Genomic DNA, 16,292 nt, shown 5'->3' with positions numbered 1-16,292 from the left:
ACGGGATCGTGCTGCTGTCTGAGGTGCTGAAGCCAGAGGGCTGTGAGGAGGTTCTGTAGATCCCCCACCCCACGGTATGTCCAGTTCCCCTGTTACACAAGCCAAAAGTAAAACCACAGTGCATCAGGTGTGAGAAGACTGCAGTTCACGTTGATATGTTTTGACAAGGGATCAAACTGGCAATTAGTTGTGGCCATTGGGCTCCTGGTTACTGTGTTTTAAAAAGGAAGACTGTAATTAATCTTTACAGCAATACAGAGGAATGGCCTGGGGAAAGGATGCATTTGAATTTCACGACATTATTGCTTAATCATAGATCACTGCATGCTGGAAACTCTTTGTATTACTTTGGTATGCTTAACGATAAGTATGTATGCAGTCTATACTACAGTGCTTCCTTTATTATTTTTGTGTGTGTGTGTGTAAGCTATGCTTTGTGAAAACTTTATCTTTTAAATCTAGGCTAATGCAGAGAGATGGCACTCTGACTGCGAAACTTCATTTAAAATATGAAATTTTAAAAGGTACCACTTCACAAAACCAGAACACATTATCTGAGAATGATGTCGCTTCACCATTTGTGTGCATGGTTAGGAGCTAGAATTGACAGGACGTACTTAGCCATAAGAAGCTGTTCAAGAAAATAGAATTCAGTTTTGAAAAGGATGTTTTCTGCTTGCTTGCATGAGCTAGAAAGTTTAAGGTGATTATCTTGAAGAGCTGATAATAAAGGTTCCTAATGATTATAAGTGTAAAAGGGATGTGTACAGCAGTTTAGCTGTTGCTAGAAATAATGCATTCCTGACTCAAAATAATTGGCTGTGCCAGAGAATTTTCCTTTAAACTCATTTCCATTCCAAGACACACTGTCACTGGGATTCGATAACATCCTCCAGTCAGGAGTGCACAAGAGAAGACTGAAATCAAGCTGCTATGAAAAGGAGTGAACTGATTGGTCTCTGCAAACTCCAAGCCATGGAGATAGTGTTAGAAAGTGTCATGATGACGTGAAGGGCTCAGAGCCAATCAAATGGAGGATGAGGAATCTGCAAAACTGCTATTTCAAATGCCAGAGTCAGCTAAAAAAAAAACAACAAATATTTTTATCCTGGGATAAAACAATTCAGGTTAGGGGAAAATAAACAGGAAGTGGAGATCAGGTGTTCTAGACAAAGAATGCTTAAGGAATGCTTGCACATTACACATCTGATAGTGATGTCTGTCTAATAAGTACCATGGTTGTGCAATATGTTAACATATTTTAGGATGAGAAATACAACCAGTTAATTTATTATGCAAATTTTATCACTTTCTGCTCTGCCACTTCTGCACATATACATTTGAACATCTCCACCATTTTTGTTTAATGTTAAGGTAACTCATGTCATTTTAAAAGTCCTTCATTTTATCTATTTTTTTTGCCTCTTTTCTAAACAAATCTTTAAATGAAAATCCAATGCAGTTTTTCCTAGATTATCTAGATTGAATAATAGGAAATGGAAAAGCAAAGAGTACCTGTAGGTTGTTTTTTGTGTTGTTTTGTTTTAAATAAAACTGTTCCCCTGTCAACGTACACTGAGAAAATTACAGTATCAAAGAATCTTGAAAGAGAAAATCTTAATTTAAAAAATGCACAAAAAATGCAGCAACAAAGCATAAATATTTGAAGGCTACAAATTAGCTATTCCATTGCAGATGTTACAGTTCTGCCTAGTTACCACAAGAGGGACATAGAGGAAAGCTAACGTAGCACAGGAAAAAAATAATTCACAAGAAGAGCTTCATGCAGGTTCATAGCAGCATACGTTTTGCCTTTGTTTAGAAGGATCTTCTGGGATCATAACATTTCTATAGCTTCCTTCATCCCAAATAATCTTTAAAAAGCTTTATTGACCTTAGAAAATGTGATAATAAGCATTAATAGCTAAAATGGATCTTTTCCCAGAACTTCATAATCTTTCCTCAGCTTTTTCCTATTGGAATGTCTGTAGCAGTGTTGGGACAGGGAGTGGTTGGGCTGGCTGTGTTTTTGTTCCATCTCTAGTTATTGGACCAACAAATATTGCAGCATTTAGTAGGCATGTGGGCAAGAAGGCTATGGAGCCATTTTTGTTTATTTCTATTTAATTTTCACAAATTAATGGGTGATGATGCAAATGTTGTAAGATCAGAGCTCGTATAAATGCCTTCATGAAACAAAAGGACCATAAAACCCCTTTAAGTAAATATTGAAGGATTTATTGGACTATTGTGGAATGAAAAGGCACAGTCTTAATACGCACTAGATTGAAAGTAATGGAGCATGTGTATTTAAGGATCTGCAGTCTATTAATCCCTAATGTCAGTAAAGCTTTACTTCCAGCCGTAGTGAGACAGAGGCATCACTAGCTGGGCAGGCTGCTTTATCTGAACAATAATACTGGAAGAAAGGGCTGCTCTGAGTAAGAGGGAAATAAAGACTTTTTTATTATTATAACTTTATGGACTTTAGTCCTTAATGCTTAAATTTGTATAACAAGTATTTTGACATCACATTACAAGATCTCTGTCAAGTGGCATTAAACCGAAGTCTTAACCGAGTTTTTTAAAAAGCCCTTTAATGCACAGAATGTTTTCAGGAGCTAAAAGGACATCAGAGAAGTATTAGTGTGTAAATGAAAGAATTTCTCTAAGGTGCCAGAAATCTAAGCACATCAGTAGATGCAGCTCAGCTTTGATTTCAGGAGTACATGTAATGTAGCATAGAAAACTTATGGAAAAGTGTTATCATTCATTATCAGTGGAATATGAACATTGTTATCCTTCAGCAAGTTGTGTAATATTTCTGTTTTGACTGATTTACTGCAGGTTCAATTGCCCTGTGGCTATAAAAATATTCCTGAAGCAAGTCATGGATCAGTAGTTTAAAACAATGAAGGAAAAGGAGGAGAAGATATTTCTTCTGTGATCGTGAATGAAAAAGGTACTTGGATATTAAGGTGACAAGTGACCTAAAAAGGTAACAGCAGCATATGAAAGCCAGTAAATGAAACCAGCTATAAACTCTGTACTACAAACCAGTTTTCTTTCACTAAGCTAAGTGAATACTAAAAAGCTAATAAACTATGAAAAAGTAACTTGATATTAAAGTACTAGTTGAAAATACTTCAGTATAAAATATATAATGCCTCCCCCCCAAAATGTGTTACAGTCCTTTGTACCTTCCACTCCTTGAAGACAGCTGAAGGTTATGGTTTATCCTAAACAATGCCACGTTAACACAGAATCTGAATGTAATGAAATTATATAGGGGAAAAATCTTCTTAAGAACAGAGCTTCTCGCTTTTTGCAGTTTTTGTCTGCAAAAGTGCTAGGTGAAGTGAGGTACTTCTCTTTAAATGACCACAGAAGTCAGATTGTTAGCAAAAAGGCATGGCTTTCAAAGTCCAAGGAAAAATTGCTGGAATTGATAGATATATTCAAGAAGACGTCTGAGAGTATCTGTTGCTTATTAAGTCTGCCTCTTGTAGGAGTTATGGAAGAAACAGACTTGTTAAAAATATTCTGTTTCTAAAGGGGCATCACCATTTCTTTAAATGGGATTTCTTCAAAACAGATGTTGTTGTATCTCAGCTTAAAAACAAATTTTGAAGCTCTTGATTAACTACAAAGAGTGTGCATGTTTCTTTGTTTTAATTTCTGGCAGTTATCCTAGGCAGATGGAGAAGCAGTGAGGTTATTTTGGTATAATGTAAAATGCAGTGCAAGGGTTTTGATGTGTGTTTGACTCTTGTGGACCTGTGCGTCTCCCTCAGTTTTAGTGGAGAAAATAGAAGAGTGGTGAATTTTCAGGTTATCCCTAGTGTCTCATTTAAGTTTATAAATACTTTGAGATTTAGCAACAAGACTTCTGATGTGGTAACAGCTTGCTTTCTTCTCAAAGCATTACTGCTTTACACACATGTTTTTAACTTTTAGGGAAGGTAACTTGCTCAAGGTTAAATGTGAGGTTGTTTTTTGTAAAGAGCATATTCAGAGAACAAATTATTTGAAAAATGTTATGTTTTTTTTAAGTCCCAGCCTGTCTTTTTCTTTGTTAATTGTTTAAGTGAATAACATACTTGTATTCTCTACATATAAAGTAAATCCTTCCAAGTTAAACCTTCCTGCTGTGGGAGAAGTCTGTTAATTTGGCACTTGTCTTAAAAATGAAATAATCTAAGCAATCCAATAACTAGGTGTGTTGCCCTTTGGGTTTTGTTGTGGGAGGGTGTCTAAAGTTTTCTGAAGGTTATACATGTAAGAACTTGTGTTTAGTTGTATAATGTGGCTACATGGCTTACATGAGAGGTTCACATTCCCATTGGCCTAAACACCTGAACTCAAAATGGTTCTTGTCCTGAAATACCAACCATTTAGTTTTCTGCTCTCCAGCTCCCCAGGATTATCACCTTTTTCTTTTTTTAACCTCAGTTTCTTTTGATGCAAAATGCAGACTTTGCCAACCAGGCCTTATCTTTCCACTGCAAATATTAAGGGTTTAGAAAACGACAAGTATAAAACTTTCATACTGCATTAGCAGCTATAGATAGGATAAGTAATATTAGCAACTGCTTTTCCTTTATTTCTTACCTGAAAAAATTAAAACAGATCTAGAATTGAGGGAGACCAAATATATGAGGTGTTGCAGTAGTTTTCTCATGATGGAAGCCCTTCCACTAGTAACCTTGTCTTTCTGATGTTTTGGGGTGAGTGCAGGGCAAGAAGAGGTTGGGTGTTGAACCAGACTGGTTTCAGGATGGAGAAGCTTACTTGAAGTGGAAAGAATGTTTTCCTTGCAGAATCTTGTGGATTTGAGGAGGAACCAAGCCAGTACTGAGCACAGGTCATGAATGGTTACAGTGTAGCTGTGTAATGCCTTCCCAGAACTCATGAGTTCCTTGGAAATGTACCCAGGCCGCTGGTAGAATTTCATCAAACAGTATATGAAAAGATCAAGAGGACAGTGGGCTCCCAGATTTAGCAGTACTCCTGAGAGAGCGAACATTTCAGCTTATTTTACTATCTGCTTCCTAAAACCGATGGGCTTGAGGTAGCGGATTTGCCCCTGCGTGCTTGAAACAAACTTTCCAAGTGTCCATGGATGATAAGGAGTGTTTGGTAGAGCTCCTTTGCCTGCAGTAACTGTTTTTGTCTTTGCCTTGGGAGCAGCAGCACCCTGCTGGCAACACCCTGGGACCTTCTGTGGCCCTTATCCAATCTGCCCTCTACTAGGCTTTCAGCAGCACTTCCAAATTGAATGGAAAGATGCTGGAAAAGCTATCCAAAGAGAGAAGGAGAAAGAGGCCTTCCACCCTGTTCCCTCCAGTATCTTGCAGGCCAGCAATTATCAAGTGGTGCCATCTGAGATCACGCTGAAGAGGCTGCAACGTGCTCTAACGCAAGTGGAGCTTGAATTCCTGGACCCTGAGCAAGGCCCATGGCAACTCTATGAACCCATTGTGGAGTCTGGAAACTGTGATCTGGGTCTGTTTTTAATAAAAAATGAATTACGAGGCTTAATTTGTGATCAAACAGAAGTTTTCAAACCGTTTCTCAGTTCTGGTCCAGAAATCCATGAGCCTTATGTCATGTGGAAGAAACCCAGGGCACAGAAACGTTTTATGTAGTTGATAACAAATGTTATTAAGAAAACAAAATGTTGTTGAACTAGATCCTATGGTCTTCATTTAAGTTATAGTATGAAGACAGAGCAAAGGTGCTATGGGAAGCTTTCTGGCAAGTGAGTGGCATTCCAATTTCAGACAAGATACTAACATATTAGGCCACCTTCTTGGCAACAGGTTAGTATATGACTCTGCTGGAATAGATGATTGCAAACAGGATCTGAAGAAGGTCTGCAGAGCAATAATTCTAAATAGCACTTTGGTAATGATGTCATTTAAACAAAACAGCAATATTAAACATTGGGCAATGAATTCCTTTGGATCAAGAGCAATGCGGGGCCACTGGCCAAGATGCAGAAGAATTTCTACAGCAGGAGAAGTTGCACAGTGTAATAAACAGCCTGTGGGAAGTCCAAAGCATGCAAGGTCAAGGATGGAAAAGCCGTATTAGGATGACTGAGGAGCAGCAGGATAAATGACCCAATATTTTCTATGAGCATGAACGCTTACAAGGAGACAGAGGGAAGGAAGGAATTATAATTCTAGGCAAATAGTGTATTCATTTATGATCAGTCTGTGTGTCTTGAAATGAAAAGCCAAATCTTGGGCTAGCTGGAACACTAGAACAATGTGAATGATTGCTGTGATCTCAAAGTGATCTTGAACTATTTGTTCTTCTTGGAGCACAAAGAGAATCCCGTTCTAGCCTGCGTCCTGATGAACATCAGGAAACATCAGAAAGAAGAAAAGCTGTGTTATAATTATTATTTATTTATTTTTTTATTTTTTTCTTTATAGGATGACCCATTATGGCTCTACACGTGGTTCTGATTTGAAGGATCAGGCTAGGGTATGGAGATTAACTCTTTACTAGCACATTCATATAGTTTTAAACAAATTCCAGCTCAGTTCAGCTATGAATAGCTGAAGGCCTGGTCAGCTTCTGAAGAGGTTCCACAAGCCACACTCCTTTTTTCCACATTATATCATTCGTTCCATGTTCCGCTAGAGGCCACCACAAACCTCATCTGAAAAAAGAAAGGGAGGGGGCACCTGCAGTACTAAATGGCAAAAGCTCCTGTTTTATAAGAAGCTTTAGAAGTGGAACTTGGATCTCCCTAGAACAACTCTTCCCGCTGTGTTAGGAGTAACTCCCAGATGCGACTTGAGGCCAGCAAATGATCTCAGGCTGTGAGATCAGATTTTGCTGAGTATACAGGGTTAGACATGTTCATTACTCTTTCCAAATCATCTCCTATCCAAACCATGATATTTGATTTCCTTGGGAAATATTGGCCTTCACAGTAGCCTTTACTGCGTTTGTGTATAGAGACTCACAGTTCCAACATTGTCTCCTGCTTCGCCAGTAGAAAGTTGCTTTTGTGATTGCTATTTATTCACCTGAGGCGTGGGGTTCCTGGAATTGTGTGCGCTTTCCTGGAAGAAGTGTCGAAGGGTGTAATGGCTTGTGCAGAAAGCATTCAAAGACTGAAACGATGTCAAGGAGAGACAAGGCAGCTGGAGTTTAGGAAGAGCTCTCAGATTCCACTCTCATGACAGGTATTTCTCTGGCCGTCATTGTCTCAGGAACTCAATGTCGCTTACACCCAAAGTGTTTTGGCTTGAATAAAGGTTAATGGAAGAAACTGACTGCTGTGCTAGCCAAAAGCAATTGGCCTTTATTGAAGGGAGCATTGCAAAAATACAGAGGATCGAACTTCTAGTTTCCACGTGGAATTAAAATTAGAGAACTTCTGTGACCATTACAATTGGATGAAATATGTGTCCTTGCAATCTTTGGATGGGGAAAGCTATTTAAATGAAGCAAGGACTTATTCTGAATCTTTACCCAGACCCTGATACTGAAAAATATTGTGAAAAATGTTAGTTTTGCTTTTGTGACTGTTTTTCAGATTTGGGTGGGGTCAGCAAAAGGAATTGCCAGAAATCTCCAGAGCCAGTTCATTCCTGTGAGATTTCTGGTCTGATATTTTCTTGAAAACTCAGGAGGTTTGGATTAGTCTCCAGACTCCATCTTTCTGGAGAACTTCCACCACTTTTGAGCCTGTGTACATGCATGCCATTTTTCCATTTCTCCAGGGGTGAAAAGAAAAACCAACCCATGGTCTGGATGATGTTGAATTTTCCTCTGAGGTTATAAATGATGTACAAAGGAGCACAATTTTCAAATAAGGCCAGTAATCTGTAATGTCTCAAAGCTCATGAAAACAGAATGTGCATGTGTGAAGAGATGTATTGTAAGATGAGCTGACAATATAGTGTGCAGGGAAAGGCATGTGTTTAGTAGCCAGTAGCTTCTTTGTCTCCTCAATCAGTGGCATTGATGAAGCAAGAGGTTTCACAAATTTAACTGTTCATTTTAAGGCTAATGGGCTTCTTGAACTGATTCTCTTGACTTGCACCTGCTAATAACTTTCTAGGTAGCGTGGACGAGGTAACACTGACATTCCCTTCAGCGTTGAGAGCGCTGCAGCTTGGATAACATCCTTGAGTCATACCTGTGTGCTTTCAGGCCTCAGTGGGGAGATACTTCTGCATGAGAACAGCTGACTATTTAACATTGTTATCTAACCAAACGTGAGTGAGGAGGGCTCAGCTGCCTGCATCTGTGCTATTATTTCTGTTTGAAAATTCATCTTCATATTGTATGAGATCTCTCTTTTGAAAGAGACAAAGTGATCCTGCTTCTGAGGACGATACCTGTCCTTCCCCACCCCCAGAGCGTGGGCTGTGTGAACATCTTAGTCTATTCATACCTGTGACAGCTGTAATTATCTTCAACAGAAAGCCTATGGAACACCTCAGGCAAACACTGGAAGAGGGGACAGCAGCGTGGAGAATACGCTGCCTTGTGATATAATGGGGTCTGTCTAGAAGACACTAGGCTTGTCAAGCTCTGCATATCCTTGAGGAGCTGGTATTCTTTTGTGGTCAAGGTTTTGGGAACAAGTAACGGAGGCACAAAAGGCAGTTTCCAGGAAGAAGATTTGTTCTTGCTTGTTCAAAATCTAACAAAAGTTTATTAATCAGTTGAGGTGGGGTATAAGTAAAGGAGATTGAGAGACAATGTTATGCACTACCACCATCATAAGACGAATGATTTTTTTGTGGAATATTAAGGCTTTGCAATAATAACCCCATTATTATTATTATTATTTTTTCCATATTAAAGATCCTAGTTTTGTATAGGAAAATGAGACCACTTTACTCTCACCAATCTGCTGGTGCTTCTTAAATCCCTCTATTCTTTGTGCCCTTGTAGTCATCCCGATTCCTTGGCAATTGAAGAAAGCACCTACACCTGAAGAATCTTCATTGTAATTCACAAAGGCTGTGTTTCCACACTGCCCTTGTGGAAGAAAAAGTCATGTTTCTGTATGCAAGTATTAAACTACACATAATAAAACTGAATTTAAGTGCATAGCTTCTTTCTGAGAAAAAGTATGTTGTATTTAGTGATCAGCTTCTGTTCTCCCTTTCTCTGATCCACCCACTATTCTGAAGAGTTGAGTTTGGAGAAAGCAATGGTCAGCATCCCCATGGTCAGTGAAGATGTAAGGGCAATTAATTTAATCCTATGTGATCTACCCTTTCTTCCTCTTTGTAAAAGATAATTCTAATTTTCACCACTGAAAAGTTTACGTCTCTTGCAAGAGCTGACTGCAGATGATATTTTTACTGGATACCTTAACAGTGGTCTTTTAATCACTGGTGTCCCGAAAAGACCTGATTGCTTGGTGCTGGTTTTGCTTATTTACAGCTGTTAAATCACACTTGATATCATCCTTCTGGTTTTTGGTGGCTTTTTATGTGTGTGGGCGTGTGTGTGGTGTTTTCTTTAAATATAAGGAGTAGAGCTAATTGCTATGGTGAGGTTATTTGAAAAAGGGCAAAGGGGAAGGGGAAAAAAAAATGGGCCCTGTTGCAGGCAGTGAGAGGAAGTGTCAAGAGAGCTATCATTAATCTTGAATCAACACTTAGTAAAAAGCTACAGCTTTCTGCTGCATGTATCCAGGAGGCCTGAACAAATTTGCTTAATATAACTTCTGGCATGGAAAGTTTCTTGATGTTCCCTTGAGATGTCCCCAGAAAGGACAGCTTTGTGGTCTGTCTGAGCACTGTTAGTAGGACTCTTGGTCCAGCATGTTGGAAAAGGTAACTTACCACTTCATACTTCTGAGGCAGAATAAACTGCGAAGTTCAAATTTTCTCTGTGGGTCTTTGGGATGAGACCATAGAAAGCACAGTTCTGTCTCCTGTGAATGGATGCTAACCATTCCTTGGCTCTCTCTATAAAAAGTGTGGTTTTCTCTGGAGTCCCAAGCCAAATGTTTCCCTTTTTTTCCTGCTGCTCTGCACTCTGTTATATATTTGGCTGTGCTCTCTGTCCCAAAGGTGTCTATGTTCTGGTGGTATTAGGTATGAATAAATTGTCAAGCTCCTTGGGATCTTCCTTGCTGAAAGGCACGATGGAAACTTGATCTTTTTTTTGAAGTTGCATGGCAAAGGGCTAATGGCCCCTGTGCCAACTTGTGGCTAGCAAGCAGTAATTTGAGGACAGTGAATACTCATCTATGTAATACTTGTGTATAGGATACAGAAATAGCATTATTCAGACACAGTGCGTGCGCTTATGTGTAGCTACTGAACTAATCACGTGCAGACAGCTCCAGGAACATATAAGAGTAGATTTCCAGGGCCCCTCAGGTTGAGTATTCTGCCTGTGAAGGGGTCAATGCCAGATGTTTCTTTGAGTCAGTCAGTCTTGGGAGATGATCAAAAGCAAGTCACTGCTCCCTAAGACAGGTCCCTGGGCTATTAAAAAGTGTACGTGCTGTCTGCCCACCTACATGCGTGATCTCAGAGCCCTGAGCACTTCCAGTCCCTTCTGTAATGAGACAATTCCTGTTTACACTATTGCTGAAGACCCCTGGATTGCACAATAGGAAGGTTTGACCACGGAGATGGATTATATACATCATTTAGGGGAAAGGAAAAACCAGCCTGCTTAGAAGAGATTTTGTTTTTAAGGTTTGCCATCCCTGAGAGTTTTTGGGAAGTGACTTAGTGCATGCTGAGCAACGAGTGAAAGCAATCAGTAAAACTGTGTTATTGTCATTATGACTCTGGGAGGTGTCTTTTAGTAGCGAAAACCAAAAAGGGAGACCACGGCCAAGGCAATTTTACTGAAAAAACTGCATACTCCGAGCATTAATGATACTCCCAACAATAATTCCCAGCAAGACGTGATGGCTTAACCATCGCATCAGTTTGCATCTCTCTTGGTCAAAACAGCCTTCAGTCTTCTCCTTTTTTCCAGTACAATTCAGTTAATTATTCCCAGTTCCCTCCACGAGTCTGAGCTCCCGCTGGCTCCTGGAGCAATAGGAGCTCATTGTTGCAAATGAGCTTAATCCAGTGTTAGAAGTCTTTATTGTCCCTAATAGAAAATGGCATGAATAGTAAAGGAAAAAATGTGAGATGTTTCCTGTAAGGTTTTAACAACCCTCCTGGGTGTATGATTACAACATATGCTGGGGAATAGTTCTGAGCAGGGTGGCGGTAGGGAGAAGGAGCTCTGGCAGTATTTTACACCCCCATCTGTAAGCCTCATTACAGCGAGCTGCTTGAGAAGAAGGGAAGGATGGGAGACAGCTCTTCTAGATCTGAACGTACCACTGCTTTGCAGCCTCTGGGGCTTCTGATTTGCCATAGTTTGTCTTTAGCAGGCTTAAACGAGAGACAAAGCAAAGATGAAGAAGAGCCAATGTGAGCATTGTGGGCTTACCAGAGCCCTTTGGTTGGCCTCCTGCCCTCAGATTTGTAACAAATGTTTTAGTTCCAGGTGTCTTTGTTCTTTTTCAGACAGCATTAAGCTGACAGCATGTCTGAGGCATTTTGGAAGGGGTAGGATTATCAGCGTGCGACCCAGAAGTGGCGAGCATCTGACAGTGCTGTGACCTTTCTAGAGACAGCAAACAAAATTCTGGGCCACATTTTCAACGACAGACAACGCTCAAGGTGATCTTGTGTTCAAGGTATTGTATTTCAGCCTTGACTCTAAACAGACCTTGGACCTATAGTATAGATTTTTTCACCAGTCCTGTCACTGGCCTTGTCTCCTGCTGTTCCTGCCTAGAGTCCTTGGATGGAGCTACTAGAAATCAAGCTCTCTAGCAGACTGGGCTACCTGAGCAGCTGAGGTCAGCCTCCTCCATGTTTCCTGCAGCCCACTGAGTATTGGAAGGTCAGGGTCACATCTGTGATGAAACCAAACTGTGGCGGTGTTATAGTTCACCTTTGATTCGTCAAAGGGCTATGTTTTCTCATATTTCCTTCTCTTGCAAAAGTATAGCTTTTTCTGTTGACGCTCTACAGTGTTCCTACATCCCCATGTGTAATTCTCAGCCAGTGAGGGCAGAATATATCACTCCTAGGAAGAACAGCAACTTATGGTGGTGGTAAGTCTCTCCAGACAATATGTACTATCGCTTATTTTAAGCGAACGTGTATGTGCATATTTTTAGTACCTTTCCTTGCCAATGTTTGTGAACAAAGATTACCCTTCTTCAGAGAGAGATGGTTTATTTATTATAGTGCTGGCGTGAGCTTTGGGCATTCAGATTCAATTTACTTGCATGGAGTGACCTAGTGCAGGCTGCTTAGCTTCTGAGTGATTCTGTTCCATGTCTGTAGAGCAGCATTCTTCCTCAAGAAGAGGATTGTGGCAATAAAAATGCAGGCCATTTGGTTCTCTCGTGGTTGCTGCAAACTGGTTGTCTTTGGGGGAGTCTCACTGGAGAGAGCAAGAAACAAAGGACCTTGAGAGACTGAAGCTGCTTCCAACTCATACTGGTAGCTTCCTTGGTTAGGTCCAGAGGCACAGGAAATCTGTCCTGATAATGCACCTACAAATTTTCAGTCCAGCAACTTTCTTTTTCCCCTACTCCAGCATTTACTGAGTTAAAAAAAGAAAAAAAGAAAAAAAAAATAGAGAGAGAGACAGTAAAGGCTGCAATTACTAGATATGTGTTTGATGACTTACAAATGTCTCCTACTTATCAAGTGTGCATTTGTTGCGTTGGCTATTCAAGAGCAAAAATAATGGAAAAATCCTAATCAGGTCCTGCTGCTTCTGGTTACTTGTGTTGGTTGGGGGCTAGGAGCTGAGGATAAAACAAAGAGTTTGAATGTGTTCTCAGCTCATCTGTCTTATTTTTGGGAGCTGGCCCTCAGACGCTGGAAGGCATCTCTGCACCTTTTTTCAGAAACTATTTAGCAGCGATTTTTATACACGAACTTAGCTTTGTTTGTATTTTCTAGCATTCTAAAACTAAGAAAACGGTCTGTTTTTCTGTAAGGAAAAGTGATGTCCCCTTGAAAAGTAAGACTTCCATCCACAGAATGGATAAAATCATCAGATTTCTAACAGCGTTGGAGAAATAAGAAGGAGAGTTGACCCTTCTGGAATTCTAATCTTGCTTCAAGGATGGCCCCACTTTCTATGCTGTAAGGCAATAGCTTCCTCACAGGGGACTCCCCTGTCACAGCGTGCCAGCCTCTGTGATACCACAGTTGTGGTACAGCGTTTCGTCATTCTGCCTGTTGCCACAGAGGGTTCTGTGCCTTTTTTTTTAGGTCATGTAAATGGCTTTACTGTTATTAGCCAAATTCCATTAGCAGGGTAGAAAACAACAAGAAGAATGAATGATAACGTAGTGCACAAGGAAGCCATGTCCATTTATTATATTTTGCAGGCTTGATTCTCTGTCACTGCAGTTTGCCATTGATTAATTGAAAGAAACAATAAAAGTACTTAGAAAAGGTCTTCAGTGACCTTCAGTACCTCACTTCCCTTGGGGATTTAAAGCTGGAGACATAAACCAGACTGCAGCAAGCTGTAACTCTTCAAATGTGTAAAAAAGCACAGCCTGTAGTGGATTATTGCATCTTGCAATAGAATGAGGCATATTGGGGCTGTTACTATGTGTTGAGGGATGGAATTTGCATGGAATATTTACATCCCTGTAAGTGTCAATGTTAAATAATGAATTTGCCTTCCATAACACACTGGTGTTGTTATTTACATTCCTAGATTATACCTAAACTTTGTTACCTCAGGACCGCAAATAGCTCTAAGCACAAATCATTTAGGAATCCTGTTTGTTGAGATGGTGTTTTAGCAACGGATGAAATAAGTGTTTGTACATAATCAAGCTGTAAAATCATGTTTTGCAAACTTCACAAGATAGAGGTTTGTTTTGGCCAGGAACACATGGTAGAGAGGTAGGACAAGACTGAAGGTTCTGCTTGCTGCTGAGCTTCAGTGTCCAGTCCTGTCCACGGTGTCTGTCTTCAGAATTTGCCAATGCTCATCTACAGCATTCGAAATAAGTAGATAATGAAAAAAAATCTTAACGTGCTGGTCTTGTTACTGATCTACTCAAGAGTGAAATAGAAAGGAGTGGTGCATGAATGTGTCAGGTTGGTTCAACCTCAGTTGTAATCCTATAGTTCACCAGAACAGAGAATGTACCTTCTGTGTTGTTGATAGTTTATGCATTGTGACATTTAACAAAAAACATGACTGATCATGATATAGCTCAGGCTTCAGGAAATGCAAGTTTTCAAATACATAATGCTGCTTCAATGAAGGAGCTAATCTGCTGACTTGAGTGCATAGTGAATAAGAAAAGAAGCAGTGGGCTTAAATAGTATCCCGTGGAAACATTGACAGTGGGAACATAAAGCATTTGAAGGCTGCCTGGAGTGGTTGTGAAGTCTTCATCACTGGAGAAAGTCTTGCTCAAGAACACGATAGGTACTATTGAACCTGTATTGGGAGGAAAAGGAAAAGATTATTTTTGAAATCTTTACTGATTGTCTTTTACGTACTTTTTGTTTCTTATGTATTTTCCATGAATATATATGAAACTGTAAAACTTAGCACACTCTTTCAGAGGGTGTAGGTGTTTTTCACTTATTTTTAGAACTTGACCTTACAAGACTGAAAAATAACTTTTTCCTTCTGACTTTTGTTCTTCAGCTGGCAAACATTAGTTAAAAACACAGAGATGGAAAATATTTAAACTTTAAACTAGCATGATCTTTTCTTTTTGTTGTTTGTTTGTGTGCTAGTTTCATTTGTGATGTCAGCTCCAGTCAGGGAAAAAGGTGTAACTAACCTGGCACTGCGCAGAGAGCAAAAATACTGGTAAGCTGAAGCCCAAATAAACACTATCTCCTGCTTAATTTTATGTATTTATTTTTATCAGTAATGCTTAAAAAATAGTGTTGACAAATCTGGGAGATGTTTCCCCATCAGGTAATAACAAGTTCAGGTATATCAGGTATTTTTTAATTTGTCCTTTTCAAACAGGAACTGTCACCCAGAAATAATCACATCACGACTGAACATTTTCTGATCTGCTACTGTGTGTTTAAGCTGCATTAGAGCAGTGATTTACAAGGATTTCTAGTCATTAGACCTGAATAAAGAAAAGTGCAGAATGAGTCCAAGGAAAATAAGGGTAGGAATGACCTCATCGTGTGGAGACACCATGTCTTGCTCAACTCCAGAAAGCTGTGTAGAAACTAGCTGCATTTTTCTCTGTTCAGTTATTTTGCTACCATTAATGAATAGAAATGACCCCAGAATCTGTTGCAGAGTAAAGAGAAGTGGCTTTGGGTTTCTAGAAGAATGTCAAGACATACTGATCCCCGCCTTCATATGCAGAAGATTTACTTGTCAGATATTTATAACTGGTGTAATGCAGATATAATACGCCTTGGTTCATTTCATTAAGTGAGCTATAAGGTGCACGGTTCTGTCACCATGCTGTCCCATACTCGTTGTTGCTGAGGGAAATGGAAGGCATTTCTCAGCAGTGAACACTCCTGATGTTACCGAGTTTGAGAACTTGCAGTTTCTAAGTACGTACACACAGTTTTTCACCTTGTGCTAACAGCAAGGTTACTTACAAGTAACATGCTCCATGTGAGTGAGTTCAGTATACTCTTCAGCTTCCACTAATGAATTCATTATTAGTGACTTTAGGAGGGAAAAACAGAGGTGGTGACAAACCTGCAGACTGCCCCTGTCACCAAAGTTCTCTTTCTTTTCCCTGTGAAGAGATCCAGCATCACTGCTGGTACCCTTAATGCTTTAAGTACTTTGGGGACTTGCAACTTACCCATACAAGATACTCTTCTGAAGAGAAAGGTTCCCTTTTTTCCTTTAGTCTTTCGCAGTCACTCCGGGAGCTTTGGAGCTTTCTTCTTTTTGTCAGTTAGCTGAGTCCATGGTAAAAACAAAGAAAATTATCTAACTTCTCTATAATATGGTTTTGATTAGTTAATTTGGATGTTAAATAATGGACATAATTAAAAATACAGTGAATTTTACATATAACATGGTCACCAGTTCATGGTGTTATAATAGGGCTTATTATTTTGAGCAGATGAAAGTGTTCAGAAAAATGCCCTCCTTTCCCCTTTCATTTTCTTTCCTTCCCTTCCCATTCCGCTAGGAGTTTGATCGTCTCATCATTCTATAAGGACACATATTTCTCCACACAAAGCTAATCTGATGTGAATTGTTGCCAGGCTAACCTCACAAGAGACCCT

The sequence above is a fragment of the Anas acuta genome, chromosome 26 (assembly GCF_963932015.1).
Source record: "Anas acuta chromosome 26, bAnaAcu1.1, whole genome shotgun sequence".
Lineage (NCBI taxonomy): Eukaryota > Metazoa > Chordata > Aves > Anseriformes > Anatidae > Anas > Anas acuta.
The sequence above is the reverse complement of the archived record's forward strand: the minus strand, read 5'-3'. Positions refer to the sequence as shown.